This window comes from Equus caballus, chromosome 27 (genome assembly GCF_041296265.1).
Source record: "Equus caballus isolate H_3958 breed thoroughbred chromosome 27, TB-T2T, whole genome shotgun sequence".
NCBI classification, from domain to species: Eukaryota; Metazoa; Chordata; class Mammalia; order Perissodactyla; family Equidae; genus Equus; species Equus caballus.
Genome location: NC_091710.1, coordinates 13,684,565 through 13,703,214, shown reverse-complemented (window position 1 = coordinate 13,703,214; position 18,650 = coordinate 13,684,565). Strand labels below are relative to the sequence as shown.

General features: G+C 37.8%; 1 protein-coding gene and 1 pseudogene across 1 annotated transcript in view; both read right to left on the bottom strand.

Moving 5' to 3' along the window:
* OR2T1C (olfactory receptor family 2 subfamily T member 1C) overlaps positions 1–16,783 on the bottom strand; it is a 61,359-nt gene extending 44,576 nt beyond the window's left edge. The window contains exon 1 of the mRNA XM_001496984.5: positions 16,271–16,783. The gene's annotated coding sequence lies outside the window, so the exon portion shown is untranslated. The remainder of the gene's footprint in view (positions 1–16,270) is intronic.
* Positions 1,332–17,244, bottom strand: LOC138921080 (olfactory receptor 14I1-like; annotated as a pseudogene).
* Between the last annotated feature and the right edge of the window lie 1,406 nt (positions 17,245–18,650).

The following is an 18,650-nucleotide window of genomic DNA, read 5'->3' as shown; positions in this document are numbered from 1 at the left end:
AGGATAAAGATCCCTGAGAGACAGAAAACAGATGAGGTAAGTCCCACAGTTCCCTGAGCTTACTGTCTCCAGCAGCTTTTTAGGCTGTGGCACAGGTAAGTGGAACCTTGGCAGAGTCCACTAAAATCACGAGTTGAGGAGATGGACATGGCATTCTGGGGAGACTAAGTTGGCTATCTTTGCAGGATAAAATCCAAAATAGTAGTAGTCTACAAAGAAAGAAACCTGAAAATCTGCAAAGAATTGCCCTCAAGTTTTCAGCAGAGCACTGTCCTGCATGTGCATGGGAGGAAACTGCCAAAGGCCCATAAAAGTACTATCTAAAAGGATTAAAGGGAATCGTGTCAGATGCTCACATAGGGGAGAACCATGGCTGTACCTAACAATTAGAACGGAATACCTCAGAGTTCAGAAAACAATGGGTAGAGTATTCAGGAGAGATTTGCCTAAGGAAAAACACTGTTCCAGTCTTGCCCATAAATCTTAAAGTAAGATCTTAAAGCAATAAAGTGATTCCAAACAACTAAACTGTGAATTTGAACAATGCTTGGATATATTTATAGGAATGTAAAATAATCAAACTAAAAAGGTAAAACTAACAATATCTGGAATCTGATCAAGGAGGACCAGGCAGGCAACCAGCAGGAAAATTCAACACACAATGAGGAGAAAAAACAATCAGTAAAAACGACTTAAGACAGAAGCAGATAATACAGATAGAAGGCAAGAAACCAGAAACAATTGTATTAACTATTTTTCATATGTTCAAAATGTTAAGTAGAGGTATGAAGGATATAAAGAACCCAAATGAAACTTCTAAAAATAAAAAATATAAAATCACGTAAGATTAAAATTACATGAGATGGTATTAATGACAGACTAGACATAGTAAATAAGAAAGATGGTGAACTTGAAGATGTAGCAATAGAAAATATCCAAAATGAGGTTCAGAAAGAAAATGGGAACAGTGAGTTGGAGGACATGTGAAAACAGTGATCAATACATGTAATTGATGTATCCAAGAAAGAAAATTTAGTGTGGACAGGAATAAATATCTGAAGTTATAATGGCCATTTTATTTTCAAAGTTTAAAAAAACTCTATAAAGCCACAAATCCAAGAAGCTCAACAATCCTCAAGCACAAGGAACATGAAGAAAATTATGTCAGAGTTGACCAAATAAAATTGATTTAAAATCAGTGTTAAAGAGAAAATAGTGAAAGCAATCTTAAAGAGAAAATAGTATTATATACAGAGAAGCAAAGGTAAAGACACCACAGCGTTCTCACTGGAAAGAATGCAACAGAGAAAACAATGTGAAACTATACCTTCATATTACTAAAATATTTAAAAAGTCAGTATAGAAGAGTGCTAGCTGCGCACGTGATTCAGCACAACGTTATTTCAGTGATGTGAATGTGTTCACCATACTGTTCTGCCTGTAGTCCAGTCTAAAAAGATGCAGCTTTAAAAGAAATTCTTAGGAATGCTGGTTTCCTTGGCCATTCCAAACAGAGTTATTTCATTGAAGTCCAACTACAGGTATTTCATAGATGTCCTTTGTCAGACTGAGGAAGTTCCATCAATTCCTAGTTTTCTGAGAAATTGAATCTGCAATGGATAATGGATTATGTCAAAAGCTTTTGGTGTATCAATTGAAATAATCATGCAATTCCTCTTTTTTTAGTTTTCTACTATTTGGTCTCATTAATTAAAAACTAAACTTTTTTTAGTTTCCATTTTTAGTTTGCTGTATCAGCAGTTCAGTGTGGGGAACTGCTGCCCCCTGAAGATGGCCTGCTGGGTTGTGGCAGCCCCTGTTACACAGATCTGGAAGTCCTGGACGCCTGCGGACAAGAGCGCTGTAGGCAATGTCACGTGCATGGGCCACACTGATAGGGCATCCAGGCTTCCTGGGATCAGACTGTCAGTTTGGACAATATAGGGACAATCTGGGCTTAAGTTGGGGGTCTCTGGACCTATCCTGGGCTGCCAGGGTCTATCTGGCTCCAAAACTGTTAGTAACTCCTCTGAAGCCATCTCTCCCAGTCTCTCAGAATTCATTATGGGCCTCAGCAGGGCTCCAAGGAATAGGAAACAGCTAGGAATCATGATTGCCAGACATGACCCAGAAAAAAAGGACAATAGGGGCTTATTTCCTCTGAGGATAACTACAATTCGAATTTTCTCATAAAAGGCTTAAGGAAAACGCCTGGCCCAAGGATAATTCCTGGTGGGCTGAGGCAGGACATATCCAACAGGTCTAGAGGGATGACAGATGGAATTATTTGTGTGTGAACTGTATGTGCTCAGGCCAGTGTGACTCAGCATCCAGGCTCCATGGGATATTTCAAGGATCCTGGTCATGTAGGGACAGTCCAGGAAAGAAAAATGGACTCCAGGGAGACAGCACACACTTCCAAGGTTCAGCCCATTCTAAAAAAGAGAAGCCTATTCCTCTGAAGCCAGATTTACATAAATTCCTGTACCATCCTGGGCAGTTCCCAGAAACAGCTCATGAGAAATACCTGGGAGATCTCATACCCACAGAAGCCCTGTGTATCTTCCTGACCCAGGACCATAAAGAGTCTGGCTAAAACTACCTTCCCTGCTCCACATCAGGACTGCAGTGTGGGAACCACTGGCCACAAGATGATGGCCTGCTGGGCTGGCACAGCCCTGTTTTCAAAGGACTTGAAGACCTCGATGCCTTAAGGCAAGTGGAAGACAACTGCACACGAGCATTCTGCACTGACCATGCACTGAGCATCCCTGGCATTGGTCCCCAGGGCCTGGGCCCTGCAGGGATAGTGCAGGACACAGATGGGGCATTCTGAAAGACACTGCAAGCTCCAGGGCCCATCTGGCTTTAAAGCAGAGTTACTAATTCTCCTGAAGCCAGATCTTGCAGGATCACAGAATCATTCTAGTCCTGAACAGGGCTCTAAATGATGGGAGACATTTGGGAGTCATGAAGGCCAGACAGGCCCCAGAAAAAAAGGACTGCAGGGCCTTATGAGGTCTCACCATAATCACAATTCAAAACTCTTCATCAGTGGCACAATGCAGGAAACCGCTCACCAGTATAATGCCTAGAAGGCTAGGGCAGAGCCTGTCAAACAGGCCTGATGGGCCTGATTACTTAGGACAGGTGCTTGGCAAAATTGTCCATGCATGTCCTGGCATATCTCAGCAACCATGCTCCATGGGATAATTCCCTGCGTCCCGTCCATGTAGAGACAGACAGGGGGAATGGTGGGGGCTCTTCACCCGGCCAAGGTTAAAACTATTTCAAAAAAGAAATAACTGTTCCACTTAAACCAGATATGATGGCAAATACTTAAACTGGACACTCCAGGCAGTGCTGGAGAACAGCTCGTGTGAAAGACGTGGTAGACCTCACTCCCACACAGGCCCTGTGTATCTTCCTGACACAAAGTCATAAAAGGTCTGGCTGAGACAACATTTCCTGCTCTGCATCACAAGTACATTTGGGAAGAAACGCTAGCCCCAGGAAGATGGCCTGCTGGGCCAAAGAGGACCCTTGTTCACAGGCCTAGATTTCCTGGATCCCTGAAGGCAGGTACTTTGGGAGACAGCTGTGCAGCACACGCTGCACTGACTAGACATCAAGGTTCCCTGGTGAAGGGAAATGGAAGTATCATGGACAGTCACACCAGAGCAGTTTCCAGGCAGATGTGACTCAGCATGTCCACTGCAGGCAGCACCTGCACCAACCATGTGTGTAAACACCTTGTGTAACCTGCATAATGTAAACCTTGTATGTCATCTGCTGGCTGTGTGACACTTTTGTCGAATGGTCACATAAAAGTGGCCACAAGGGGAGCTGCTGTGCTCCCACCATCTGTTTGCCAGGCCCAAGTGAATAAAAGTATATCTGCTTCGCCATTGGCTGTGTGCACATTTTTCAATCCCCCGAAACCCTGTGGTGGCCTCCTCGGCTGTTTCTCTCCTCCATACACCTGGTTTCAGTCCCTGGGCCTGCACTGTCTAAGGACAGTCTGGGTCATGGGCGGGGTCTGATGGGGGACACCCAGGGCTGTCAGGCACAAAAGCAGAGCTACTTGTTCCCCTGAGGCCACATCTCATGGCATCTTGCAGCCAGATCTCAGGGGTTCTCAGAAGCCATTCCAGGCCTGAACCAGGCTCCAAAGGGCTGAGAGACAGCTTGGAATCATGATGACCAGACAGGATCCAGGGAAAAAGTGCAACAGGGCCTTATGGGGTCAGAGGGTAACCACAATCCAAACATTCTAATCATATGTGTGACTTGTCGAAACACTAGCCCCAGCATAATGTCTGCTTGCCTATGGCAGTCTCAGGCCAGCAGACCTCGAAGACCTGATAACTGGGGCCAGGTGCTAAGGTGCAAACTGTGCTTATGTGGGTCAGTCCGCCACAGCATTCAGAAACCTGGGATCTTTCTCCAAGTCCTGGTTATCTAGGGAAAGACTGAGCAAGAGATTGGGACTTTTGGGGAACACTCTGCACTGATGAGGTCCAGCCCATTCAAAAATAGTCATGCATGTTTCCTGAAGCCAGAACTCATGGGAGTTTCTTTGCCGTGCCATCCCTAGCTGTGCCAACAAGAGCTCATTAGAAATACCTAGGAGAACTCACTCCCACAGAGGCCTGTGTATCTTTCTGGCACAGGGTCACAAGGGGTCTTGGTGAAATGAGCTTTCCTGGACTGCATGAGGAATACAGAGCAAGGAGTCACAGGCCCCAGGAAGATGGCTGTGGGACTGGAGTGGCTCCCGTTAAATGGGTATAGAAGTACTGGATTGCTGAAGGCAGGTGCTCTGGAAGCCAACTGGGCATGCACATTCTGCCCTGACTATGCGTCCAAGTTCCCTGGTATTAGTTCCTGCATCTGGGCCATGTAGGGATAGGCTGGGCCACACATGGAACTTCTGGGGGACACCTGAGATGCCAAGTTCCACCTGGCTCCACAGCATATTACTGGTTTCACTACTGCCATATCTGATAGGATCTCTAAAGCCATTCCAGGCCTGACCATGGTTCCAAAAGATGGGAGAGAGCTGAGAATCATGATTGACAGAAAAACTGCAGGTAAAAGGACATCAGGGCCTTATCCTATCCTAGGGTAATCACAATTAAACCTCCTCATCAATGGCACAGTTTGGGAAACTGCTGGCCCCAGGAAAATGCCTGGTGGTTGGGGCAGGCCCTATGAAATGGGTGTAGAGGGACTGATGACTGAGGGCAGGAGCTCAGCTGTGAACTGTGTGTGCTGGCTGGGCATGACACAGCATCCAGGCTTCCTGGGATCTTACCCCATCTTCTGACCATGTAGGGACAGACTGGGACAGAATTAGGGACTTTTAGGGGACACCACACACTGCTGATGTTCAGCCCATTTCAAAAGAGAAATTCCTGCTTTCCTGAAGCCAGATTTCATAGGATTCCTTAGCCTTGCTAACCTGGGCAGTGCTGGGGAACAGCTCATGTGAAACACCTGGGAGACCTCACTCCCACAGAGGCCCTGTGTATTTTCCTGGCACACAGCCCTAAGGGTGCTGGCTGAAATGGCCTTCCCCATTCTGCCTGAGGCCTGAAGTATGGGGAACCACTGGCCCCAGAGAGATGGCAAAGCTGGGCTTGGTCGGCAACCAATTCACAGGCCTAGAAGTTATGAATGCCTGAAGGCAGATGCTTTGGGAGTCAACTGCATGTTCGTGTACAGCACTCACTATGCCACCTGGAGCCCTGGTGTCAGCTTCTGGATCTGGACCATGTAGGGATAGTCTGGGCCACAGGCAGGGCATTCTGGAGGGCAACCCAAGCTGCCAGGAAACATTTGGTTCCAAGCAGAGTTACTGATTCTTCTAAAGCCCAGACTCACAGAATCTAGGAGCCATTCTGGGCCTGACCAGGATTCCAAGGGATGGGAGACAGCTGAGAACCATGGCTTCTAGACATGCCCCAGGGAAAAAGGACAGGAGGGGAGTATAGGGTCTGAGGTTAACCACAGTTCACCTTCTTCATCAGTGGTGCAATGCATGGAAAAAATGCCTGGTGGCTAGGCAAGTCACTATCCAACAGGCCTAGATGGCTTGATGACAGATGACAGGTACTCTAGTGCTAACTGCATATGAACATCTCAAGGTGACTCAGCATCCAGCCTCCCAGGGATCTTTCGCTGGTCCTGGCAGATGTAGATAGATCATGTAAGGACAGATCAGGTCATAGGTAGGGACTTCTGGAGGGCACGCCTTGCTGCAAATGTCTAGCCCATCCTAACAAAAGGCTATTCTAAAAAAAAAGAAAATCCAGAAAACACAGGAAATCCTTAGTCTTGCCATTCAGGGCAGTGCTGTGAAAAGCTCGTGAAAACACGTGGTAGACCTCACACCCAGAGAAGCCATGTGTATCTTCCCAAAACAGGGCCACAAAGGATCTATCTAAAACAAGCTTCACAGCTCTGCATCAGGACTACTGAGGGGGAAATTGGGGCCCCAGAAAGATGGCCTGCAGAGCTGGGTCAGCCTCTGTTTTACAGGCCTGGAAGTCCTTGATGCATGAAGGTATATGCTTTGGGAACCACAGGTATACATGCATGCCACACTGACTATTTATCCCACTTACCTGGTGTTGGTCCACAGACCTGAGCCATGTACGGATAGTCTAGAATGCAGGTGGGTCCTTCTGGTGGACACCTGAGCTGCCAGGGGATGTCTCCAAAGCAGGGTTACCAATTCCCCAGAAGGCAGAATTGAGGAGGACTCAGAGCCAAGATCTTGCTTGATCTCAGAAGCCATTCCAGCCCTGACCAGGGCTCCAAGAGATGCGAGACAGCTTGGAATCACGATTTCTAAAGTGGTCCCAGAGAAAATGGACAGCAGGACGTTATCATGTCTGAAGGTAACCACAATTCAAAGTTCCTGATCAGTAGCACAATGCAAGCTACTGCTGGCCCCAAGATATGCAAATTGTTCCAACAACATGTAAAAAAAATGCAAATCTTTCTGTTTTGAATTGGTTTGACATTAGTCAAAATAAATTTTCCATATTTATGTGGCCCTATTTCTGCATTCTAATCTCAAAATGCGTGTGTCAATCCATTTGCCAAAGCTGTGCTATCTTGATTACTGAACTCTACAGTAAGTCTTAGAAGAGTTTTTTCAACTTCATACATATTTCAAAATTATTTTATCCAGTTGATTTGCTTTTTCATATAAATTTTAATTTATTTCTAAAGCTTTATTGGCATTTAAGATATATTATCTTTGTAACTTTCAAGTATATAATACAGTATTATTAACTAAAATTACCATGCTGTGCGTTAGATACCCAGAACTTAATTACCTTATAACCAGAAGTGTGTACTCATTAACAAACATCTTCCCATTTCTCTCACCCCCAGCTCCTGGTAACCACCACTCTACTCTCTCTTTCTATGAATTCAACTTTTTAGATTCCACATATAATAATATACAGTATTTGTTTTTGTCTGGCATATTTCACTTAGCATACTCCTCTCAATATTAATCCATGTTGTCATAAATGGAAGAATTTCCTTTTTTCTCATGGCTAAATAAAATTCCATTGTGTGTGTGTATATATATAAGCCACATATATAAGTCATATTTTTTTATTAATGCATTTGTTGCTTTTAAATCTTGGCTGTCAGGAACGATGTTGCAATGGATATGAGCTGGTAGATATCTCTTTGAGGTCCTGTTTTAATTTCCTTTGGATATATTCCTAGAAGTGAGATTGCAGGATCGTGTGGTAATTCTACTTTTAAGTTTTTGATGAATCTCCACGCTATTTTCCAGAGTGTTTGTACCAATTTACATTCTCACGAAAAGTGCTCAAAGGTACCCTCTTCTTCACATCCTCACCAACAATTATCTCTTGTCTGTTTGATGACAGGCATTCTAACAGTTGTGAGGTGATATCTCATTGGGGTTTTGATGTTTATTTCCCTGATGGTTAGAGACGTCAAGCTCCTGTTCATGTACCTGTTGGCCATATGTATATCCTCTTTAGAAAAATATCTGCTCAGTTCCTCTGCCCACTTATTAATCAATTTTTTTACTATCGAGTTGTGTAATATTTTATTTATATTGGATATTAACACAATATCAAATATATGGATTGCAAATACTCTCTCCCATTCTGTAAGTTGCCTTAGAAACAGGTTGTTTATATTTACCAAAAATCATACTGAGATTTTAATTGGAATTATTTTAAATATATAGGTCAAATTGTTAAATTTGAAATATTTACTATGTTGGTCCTTCCAATCCATGAACACAATTGTCTCTATATTTATTTAGATCTTCGTTGACTTCTTTCAATAATGTGTTCTATTTTCAGCACAGAGGTCCTGCACACATTTTCTTAGGTCTTTGCTGAAGTATTTTATTCTTTTGAAGCTCCTGTAAATACATTTATACACATACATATATATTTACATATATACATGTATAATTGCTTTCAAATTGTATATTACTAATATATAGACATACGATTGATTTTGGCATATTTGCCTTATATCCTATTACCTTGATAAACTCATTTATTAATTTTATGTGTCTCTTTTTAATTCTTGGATTTTCTAGACTGACATTCATGTTGTATTAAAATAGGGACATTTTTCTCTCTTTCCAATTTGGATGTCTTCTACTACTTGTTCTACTTATTGGGGGTTTTGTTTGTTTGCTTGTTTTTAGTATTTGAGTATTTTCTGTTAGATCTTTAGTAATGTTCACTTTTTACCCCAAGCTTTACTGAGGTATAGTTGATAGATAAATATTATGTGTATTTAGTTTGTACAATATTATGTTTTGATTTACATATGCATTGTGAAGCGATTACCAAAATCTTGCTAATCAACATAACTGTCACGTCACAATTACACTTTTCTTTGTGGTGAGAACTTTTGAGATCTACTCCTACCAAATTTCAAGTATAAAATAACGTGTTGTTAACCATAGTCACCATTCTGTACATTAATAATATCCATGATTTACTTCCTGATATTGGTAATTTGTGCTTTCTCTCTCTCTCTCCTTTTTTCTTGACCAATTTTTCTATGGGCTATTGACATTGTTAAACTTTTCAAAGAACTAATATTTAGATCTGTTTTCTGTTACAGACCTGCATGGTATTTATTAATTTATCCTTTTATTTAATTATTTACTCTCTTCTACTTTTTAGAATTACTTTGCTCCTCTTACACCTTCCTGGGATGTCACTTGGATCATTCATTTTCAAATGCTTTTCTCCTTCAACATACACTTTGGAAGCTATAAATCTTTCTCTGCACTATTTTAGCACCATATCATAAATTTAGATATGTTTAATTTTCATTATATTTTTGTTTAAAATACTGTATCAATTTTATTTCTTATTCTTTTTACCCAATTCTTTTTGTGTGTGTGTGAGGAAGATTAGCCCTGAGCTAACATCCATGCCAGTCTTCCTCCATGTTGTATGTGGAATGCCTCCACAGTATGGCTGATGAGTGGAGTAGGTCTGCACCTGGGATCTGAACCCACAAACCCCAGCCCACTGAAGCAGAGTGTGTGGAAATTTAACCACTTGGCCATGTGGCCTGCCCCCACATTTGATCCAGTTCTTGTTCTTGAATTGTGCTATATTGTTTCTATACTATTGGGAAATTTTTAGTTATGCGCTGTCTTGGATATTTGGTTTGATTCTATGTGATTAGGAAAGTATATCTTGCATTGTTTAAATGCATTAGAATTTGCTGAGTGTTAGCATATTATTCTGGCTAAATATTGAGTTGTTAAATGTTCTATGTGCAGTTGATAAAAATACACTGTGCACTGTTCTAGAAATATTAATTACTTTAACTTTTCAAAAGAGTAGTTTAATCACAATCTTTATGAAGTTTTTATTTGGTATTTCAGTTTGTTACTGAAAGAAGAATGTAAATATCTCCACATATGTTTGTGGATTTCACTTTTTTCTTTTAGTTTTGTCAGTTTCATCTATTTCATATTTTGAATTATGCAATTAATTGAGTAGGAATTGGCAATTTCTTTATCTTCACACTAAATTAAATCTTTCTCAATCTAAAATGACTCTTTTTATTTCTAGCAATACTTTACCTGATGATAAAGTAATAAAGATTTTCTTTCCTGCTATATTTTTTTCAGTTCTCTACCTTCACATCAACTTTGGTTCTATACATAGATTGGGTTTATTGTAAAAAGTAAATAGTCTATCTTGCGTTCAACAATATCATATTGACATTCCAATAACGTTTTATTTTAATTGGAGTGTTTATTTCATTTATAAGTATTGTAATATCTGACATAGTTGTATCAGTACTGTCTAGCATTCTGTTATTTCTTTTCGGTTTGTGCTTTTTTTGTTCTGTGTGTTTTATTGTCTTTTTTTTAAGTAATATGGTTGTAGTTTTATTATTTCCTTTTTTAGCTTTTAGTTTTCTGTCGTTATATCATTGAGTATTTTTTTCGTGGTTAGCCTAGAAATTTCAAAATGAATCATTAACTTAAGGCACTCAATTTTAAATTAATACTTTTATTATATACAAATTGATGTAAAGTATTACTATAACTCAGCTTCATTTTGAATTTCGTTATTTTTTATATTGTATCATATATTTCACTTCTACATGTGTCATGATCATGATTCCTCCAGGGCACATCAATATGCTGCAGCTGTCTGTGGGAAGTTCTGACTTGGGTGACCTCATTTTCTGTTTGTGCTCTTCTAATTACTGTAACTGTTGTCAAAAGCTGGTTCCCCAAATATCACCAAAAGAACTAGTCGATAAGACAGAACTTTTTTTATTGCTTAAGACAGCAAGAGAACACTCCATCTTTCCAAACTTGGCAGAATCTTCTTAGTTACTGTGAGAATTTGTTGAGAATTCTGTTTGACTTTAGGTGAATCTTTCAAATGTGGCATGGGGGACCTCATTAGGATAAAGATCACCATACAATAATCTCAGAGTACTAGAAATAGCAAGATGAAGATTTTGAATAAAGGGAGTGAAAGAATCTTAGACCTAAACTGTGTTTATGTTTTCCATTGAAGAGTTGATGGATTTAGGGGGAAATTTCTATAATATAATAAAACCATTGGACTGGACAGGAGACACCTGGAAGAATAAAGTCATAATAATGAAATCAGAAGAATAACAAAACCATGCTAATGAAAACAGTAAGAGGTGCCTTCAGTTCTTAGTGTCCATACTGAGTGTGGGATAGACTGTTTAAATTCTCATTCCTAAACCACTTGATTTTATTTTGCCAATAATTTCTAACAAATTTACTTCAAAAACAATATACTTTCATGTTCAAAAGCATGAAATTGTGCATTACAATTATCTAAAATAAACATTAATTTGCAGTAAATGACGTACTTTTTACTGAACTTCTTTTGTCTCTGTTTTTGATGCATTTCTGTGTATTCTTCATTTTATATTCTTATTTTAAGACTATTATATGAAGTTGAAATTGTTATATATTTTAAATTAAAATAAATTACTCAAAATTGTAGTTGTAGATAAAAAGTATTTAAGTTTTATATTTTCTTCCTATGCATATAATTAACAAGTCAGTGACTACTAGATTACACTAGAATAACAGATCCTTGCCTCTTTCAAGTCCATGGACCTAATATGCCGTTCAACATGGATGAATCTCAAATCCATTTTTCTCAGGGAAAGTGCCAAACTCAAAAGTCTATGACCATACAATTCCATTTAGGAAACATTTTCTAAAAGGTAGACTATAGGGAGAAGGATTTATTGGTTAAATTATTTTGTATTTTCTGTGTGGTAGATTTTTAATGATTTCATGGAAAAGAAAGCAGAAAATAATGACTACATAAACAGCTGTACACTGTAGACTTGATCCTGAAAATTGATTATATCCAAAACGATATTTTAAAATTTTTTATTGCAGGAACATTGGATTGTAACATAACATAGCTTTCAGATGTACATCACAATATATTTTGAATTCTGTGTATATTACATATGTTTACCACCCAAAAACTAACTATAGTCCATCACTTCACATGGGAGCCTAAACACCCCTTTTGCCTTCCCTCCTCCCCGCTGCCCCTGTGGTAATCAACAATACAACCTCAGTTGCTATGTGTTTGTTGTTGTTTTTGTCTTCTACTTATGAGTGAGATCATAAGTAGACTGACATTTCACTTAGCATAATACCCTCAAGGTCCATCCTATGTTGTCACGAAAGGCTGTATTCATCATTTCTCATGGCTGAGTAGTATTCCATTATGTATATATACCATATCTTCTTTATCCATTCGTCCCTTCATGGGCACCTAGGTTACTTCCATGTCTTGCCTATTGTGTATAATGCTGCAATGAACATAGGGCTGCATGTATCTTTATGCCTTTGTGTTATCAAGTTCTTTGGATAAATACCCAGCAGTGGGATAGCTGGATCATATGGTAGATCTATTCTTAATTTTCTGAGGATACTCCATACTGCTTTCCATAGTGACTGCACCAGTTTGCATTCCCACTTGCAGTGTATAAAGGTTTCATTCTCTCTGCTTCCTCTCCAACACTTATTGTTTCCTATTTTGTTAGTTATAGTCATTCTGACTGGAGTGAGGTGACACCTCATTTTAGTTTTGATTTGCATTTCCCTGATAGCTAATGATGTTGAACATCTTTTCATATGCTTGTTTTCCATCGTTATATCTTCTGTGGAGAAATCTCTGTTCAGATCTTTTGCCCATTTTTTAATTGGGTCATTGTTTTATTTTTTGGTTGAACTATATTAGTTCTTTGTATATTTTGGATATTAACACCTTATCAGATACATGGTTTGCAAATATAGTCTCCCAATTGTTAGGTCGTCTTTCCATTTTGTTGATGGTTTCCTTTGCTGTGCAGAAGACTTTAGTTTGATGTAGTCCCATTTGTTCATTTTTTCTATTGTTTACATTGCCCAGTCAGACATGGTACTTGTAAATATGCTACTAAGACCAATGTCAAAGAGTATACTGCCTATGTTTTCTTCTGGAAGTTTCATCATTTTGGGTTCTTACATTCAAGTCTTTAATCCATTTTGAGTTGATTTTTGTGCATGGTGTAAGGTAACGGCCTACTTTCATTCTTTTGCATGTGGCTGTCCAGTAGACCGTAGACTTGATCCTAAGTTTTGATTCTATCCAAAATTATTTTAAAATTTATATAGTAAGACAAAAAAATCTAAAGTTTGAAAAAGTAGAATGAAGATTGAGAAGTCACACTACCTAATTTCAATTCTTATTATAAAAGTACAGAAATAAGGTGTTGAAGTAGAAAAATGATGAGAAGATAGAAAAGTGAAACAGACTCAAGAGTCAAGAAATAGACTCACACAGATAAGTTTAGTATATTTTTTACCAACTTGCCAAGAGGTAATTCATTGGAAAGAGTTGCTAAACATTCGATAGCCATATGCAGACAACAAAAGGAACCTAGAGGCATACATCATATGTTATTTAAAAATGAACTCAAATTATATCATAAACCTAAATGTAAAGCCGAACACTATAATTCTGCTTAAAATATAGAATCTTTGTGACTTTTGGTTTGGTACAGTCTTAGAAATGTCATTACAAGCATAATCCATATAGGAAAATTTTGCTAAATTGAATTTCATCAAAGTTAAAAATGGTTCCTCTGCAAAATGGTATGTGGAAATCAAACCATGGACTAAGGATATATATTTGAAAATCATAGATCTGACAAACGACTTGTGTCCATAAGATTTGAAGAACTGTCAAAACTCAGGAATAACAACATTCCAATTAAAAATGAGCAAAATATTTGAAGACACATTTCACAAAGCACACATAAACCTAGCAAATAAACTTTGAAAAGGAAAAGATGAACTGTACAATTAGTCATTAGGAAAGTAAACTTACAACTAAATGAGCTACCAAAATACACATATTCAAATGAATAAAATAAGAAATTAATAACGCATATGAAATGCTGGCAAGAATGCAGATGCTCAACTAACAAACTTTGCTGATCACAAACTGTTACAGTTTGGAAAGCATTTAGTCAATTTCTTAGGAAATTTACCATACACTTAACAAGAGTCTCAATGATTTTACTCCTTTTCATGAAAGAAATGAAAACTTACATTTACTTAAAAACCTGTACATGAATGTTTATATCAGCTATGTTTCTAAATACTAATAACTGAAAACTGCTGAGTGGATAAAGAAAAATAGTAGTAATACATTCAATGAAAAATTCTCAGCAATAATAAGGAACAAAGTGTTGATATAAAATTTAACATGACTCTATCCCCAAAACATTATGCTAAGGAAAAGTGCCAGACTCAAAACCTACATACATTTTAATTCAATTTACATAACATTGTGTGAAAGATAAATTGTAAGGAAAGATAAATCAGAATTGGCCACGGGCTGGAGTTAGAGGATATATTGAATATAAATTGGTATCAGGAGGGAATCTGGGGTGAGGTACAATTATGTTGTGTCTAGATTGTGAAGATGGTTACATGAGTCCATACATTTGTCTGAACTCAGAACTGTACACCAAAAAAGTGAATTGTACTATAGATTAATAAGAAAGTAAATACATAAGAACTGTCAAAATATCATTACCTTGAAGGTAAAATAAAATGGCCAAATAATTAGAAATTGTAATCAATGAATTATTCAGGAACATACAATTTTGAAGAATTAGTAGTGGAATAATGGATATAAATTTACATGTTAAGACATCTAGAACCCAAAATAAAATGGATCACTTTCCATGAAAATAACAATTTACAAAATTTAAAACTTTATAAAAAATGAATAAACCAACTATCATAAAGGACATCAAAATTTCATTAAAATTTCAAACGTAGCTTCCAAGCCTAATTTTCATCTATCAAATAGAGATAATTATTTCATTTTGAAGAATAAGACATAGAACTTCAAAAATTATCTTTTGAATCTGAAACAAATTTTATAAAAATTGAGGTAACAATAGCACCAACAATCACACCCTTTGATACTCTTCCGTACATAGTAGGTATAATTATTCTAAATATGGTGCTAGCAACAAGAATCTAGACTCTTATGACACAGACAAAAATAAGAAGTACATGTATAACAGAAATATCAATTAATATTAGAACATTATTTTTTATTTATTACAGATATTAAGATTGTATAGAGTTGTGGCAAATATTCTATATTCTCTAATAAAACTCCCTGGAATCAATTACTGATTCAGACAATTTTGGCTGCGTGAACTTGGGCAAGTCCTTGACTTCTAACTCAGTTTTCTCATCTGTGTAACCCGAGTGAAATAAATAGAACCAACAGAATTGTGTTATTGAAAGCATTGAATTACTATAAGCATAGATATCTAAAGTGTTTAGACCAATGTCTGATGTAGAGCAAATAATATAGTCATATTTGTTTTTATTATTATTATTACAGCATTTCAAAAGTGAAATGTGGCAATTTATTTTTTTGTTTGTTTTTTAAAATTTGGCACCTGGGCTAACAACTGTTGCCAATTTTTTTTTTCTGCTTTATCTCCCCAAATCCCCCCTGTACACAGTTGTATATCTTAGTTGCAGGTCCTTCTAGTTGTGGGATGTGGGACACTGCCTCAACGTGGCCTGATGAGTGGTGCCATGTCCGCGCCCAGGATCCGAACCCTGGGCCGCCGCAGAGGAGCGCGCGAACTTAACCACTCCGCCAGGGAGACGGCCCCAAACATGGCAACTTAAATAGATGCCAAAAAAGAGTATTGATGAAATTTGTCGCAATTTCCTGAAAGATTTATAGGATTAGATAAGACTGAAAAAATATTCTTAAAATATTGGGCAAAAGCCACAACAACATTAACTTCTGTCCTCTGAAACCACTTTGCTTGTTTTATGTTCTCTTTTGATAAGTAGGTAAATCAGGTACCAAAAACAGATGTGTCTGTGCATCTGTCCCCTTCCAACAAATACATCGTGACTTTAAGATAGGGCTACAGGTTCAATATATGGTATTTACATGAGTAGGAAGATAAATGGGATGAGAAGGAATGGATCACCATAGAAGGTCGTAGTTACACAATTTTAGAATATTTGATATCATACAAATAGATTTTTATTTTTTGAAGGACCATTTGCATTTCTTTCTAAATATAGGGCTGGAAAATTTTCATTCTGCCATCCAGCAGTTTTTTTCAATATCATTTTTTTCTCATAAAGTGTTTGTGGTCTCCTCACCTTTTGTTACAGGATCTTCCATTAGCATAGACCAGGTGATCTACTTTTGCAGAAGATTTATCTTCCCAAGAAGTCTCCAGACAGATGCTTTGATCTCCTTGATTATAAGACTGTATATGATGGGGTTCAGGAAGGGAGGCAAAACTGTATATGCCATAGCAATAATCAAATCTTGAGTGGAAAAAGTTTTAACAACTGGCTCTAAGGCAGCAAAGAGCCCTGTGGTGATGAAGGATATGAAGACCGTCAGCTGTGGGGAGCAGGTGGCGAAGGCTTTCACTCAACTCTCTCCTGACGGGATTCTGAGTATTGTTGAGAAGATCTGGATATAGGAGATGATTATAGGAACAAGCATATCAGCACCAAGCTGGAGCTCAGAGCCAGGGTCACAAACTCAACAAAGAAAACCTCACAGGAAATCAGGGCCCACACATGAGGGATGTCACAGAAGAACTGGTGCCTTGTGTTGGATCTGGAAGGGGCTCCCAAAACATGTTGCCATGGTGGACTGCTGCATAAGAAAACCAACTTAGCCAGGTAATGACTGCCATCTGGTGGCATGTTCCTGATGTCATAATGGCTCCATATTGGAGGGGGGGCAAATGGCAACATAGCAGGTCATAGTACATAAGTGTGAGAAAGACCAGTTCAACAGATGCAAAAGCAAAGAAAAAAATAGACTTGAGCCATATAGCCAAGATAAGAGACGGAGTTGCTGTGCGTCATGGAGCTGTGTATTGACTTAGGTACAGTGACTGAGATGTAAAACAAATCAAAAAAGGAGAGGTTCTTTAGGAAGAAGTACATGGGTGTGTGAAGATACTGATCAAGAGTAATGATCATGTCGATGAGAAGGTTCCCCAACTGTGCTGCCAGGTAAAGCAGGAGAAACAGTCCAGCAGTAGTATCTGAAACTCCCAGATATCAGAAAACCTCATAGGCAGGAATTCTGTCACTTGAGTAAGATTATCCATTGAGCAGGGAAAGCTATGTCCTGATTGTCAAAGGAAAAGCACACAGTGATTAAAGATGAGACAAAAAATGAACACAATATTGTATTAATACAATGTTACAAAAATACTATTCCCCTAAATAAAGTAATCGGTTAGATATCTTCTACACTGCTTAAGCAAATAGAGTGGTGGAAGATGAATTTCTCACATGGGCACATTCTAAGAGATGTATGTCTTAAGACTTTAATAGTTAAGTAAGTAATTTCCAAAGCTTTTGATTAGTACTGTATATTTACTTTGCAGTACTCAAAATGCGAGATCAAGATTTTTTCATCAAATAGGTGCTTGTTATAAATTTTAAGGTCCCAATGAAAATCTAATAAATAAGAATTTGTGAGATGAATCCAACAATTTACCTTCTATTCAAGTTGCTGGGTAAATTTTTAATATAAAAGTTTGGAATCAAAACGGTTACAGGTCCTGTGCAGAGTCAACTCTCTTTAGCTTTTTGTCGAATAACTTTGTTGGTAAGTGACTTTAAAATGGGGATTTATTGTTTAAGTCATAGAAAGAATATGGAATACAATTTTTAAACCCATTATAAATAGTTCTGATTTGGAAAAGAGGAAGTTTGCTTTGTGTGAATGCACAAGAAATGACAATAGTACAATAAAAACACAACAATCCTTCTGTAGCACTTTCTCTGTGACAGATTCTGTCATACGCACAGTAAATATATTAACTCAATTAATATTCACAATGGCACAAAGGATTAAAATGTGTTACTATTATTTTTATTCTACAGAATAAGAAATTAAGAAAAAATAATGTCAATTAACTTGCCCAAGACCTCTCAAAAAGCCAGAGCCTGAGCCAGCACTCAAATCAAGGTTGTCCATCTCCAGGATCAGTGTTGCTCACCTCTCCATTCTACTAATTTTCTTTAATGGGTAATAATTTCGACCAACAAAACTTGATGAAAATGAGATTTTTTCTATATATTAATTGATGATCATCATATCTTTACTTTTGCTCAGTGATACTGTCTGCATGTTTAAAACATATATGCTTGTCTTCATCAAAGTCATTTCTGTGTTAGATTCTCTCTACATGACTCCAAAGTGTTGTAACTCACAATTTTATGATTTCAAATATCAGCCAACTTTGAAGTCAATTTAAAATAAGCTTAGTGATTATCCATTTTAATCAGTATTGTTTGATTATCTCATTACATTCGTGATAAATAAAACACATATATAAGTGCTATCCTTTGAGAGTAGGCAAATATGAATGAATCTTACCCTTATTTATAAGAAATGTAGGACCCCCTTTTTATGACAAATTTTGAAGATTGTCTTCTTTCCATAGGCTATAAATAATATAGTCAGTATGAAACACTTCATTGTCTCATTAAAACAAAAATTTAA